Source organism: Galeopterus variegatus, unplaced genomic scaffold (genome assembly GCF_000696425.1).
Source record: "Galeopterus variegatus unplaced genomic scaffold, G_variegatus-3.0.2 Scaffold5239, whole genome shotgun sequence".
Classification (NCBI taxonomy): Eukaryota; Metazoa; Chordata; class Mammalia; order Dermoptera; family Cynocephalidae; genus Galeopterus; species Galeopterus variegatus.
In genome coordinates this window covers 5,414-6,422 of record NW_007731350.1, presented here as the reverse complement: position 1 = coordinate 6,422, position 1,009 = coordinate 5,414, and the positions used below count along the sequence as shown (strand labels likewise).

Sequence of the window (1,009 nt, the reverse complement as noted above, 5' to 3'; positions counted from 1 at the left end):
AGCGGGAACCGGTCTCCACATGGGATCCGAACCCTCAGTGGGAGCGCCGCTGCGCTCCCAAACAGCACACTCTCCAGTGCGCCACCGGGCTGGCCCAGCACGTATTCTTTTTTTAATTGAGGGGGAGAAAACCCTAACATTGAGAAAGAAAAAACTGGAATCCTGTCCTACTTAAGACATTATATTTTAAGGAAAATTCTTAACAAATGCTTCCAATATAACAAGTGAAAAAATTGGGTCATAAAACTGGCTTGATCCTAATCATTCCCATACATATTATTGATAGGAACAAAAATCACCCAGAGGAAGCAGTGGGCAGTGGGATTATGAGTAATTTTCATTTTTTTCTTTATCCTTTTTTTGTATTTTTAAGTTTCTTGGCTAACATTTATTTCATAATATGTCTTTTTTACGGAGTGGGGAGAGGTGTGACAATTGAATAGATGTTCCTTGGGGTTACCCTTAGTCGCCCAAGTGATAAAATGCCGTGACCAAGAATTGAAGCTTCGTCTTCATATCACACAAGTGCCCTAAACAGTCACAAGAAGGAGAAGAGGCATTTCTCCTATTTAAACTGATGATGCTGGTTAGTAGCTTGGGCTGCTGGGCAAATGCCATTTGGCAGAGCTTTCTGAAAATCTAGACTCTTCCGTGCTTTGGGGATCTTATTTTTAACACTGACCTTGGGCGCCCTGTTAATCTGCAAGACAAAAACCTGAAATCAAGCATGCTGAGGGGAACACTGTTGTGTATCTACTGTTGATGGCCCTGAAGCCTCTTATACCTGATGGGGTGGGCCTGCTGTAACACCTAGGAGGATTACATGGGCATCTTGAAAACTGCTCTGGGTGGTAATTTCTGGTAATCTGCATTTTAATTCATGTACCCCACCCCCGCACCCCAGTCTTTCCTAATGATTAAGCCTTTTATTCTCCAACATCATTTTTTTAAAGATGGTGATTGCCTGACCACATATGTCCCATTGTCATTACAGGCCATCGAGGAAACG

The 1,009-nt window shown here is 42.7% G+C and overlaps 1 protein-coding gene across 1 annotated transcript in view; it reads left to right on the top strand.

The window, feature by feature from the left end:
* LOC103604564 (insulin receptor) overlaps window positions 1-1,009 on the top strand; it is a 118,130-nt gene that overhangs the window by 112,850 nt on the left and 4,271 nt on the right. The gene's annotated exons all lie outside the window — the stretch shown is intronic.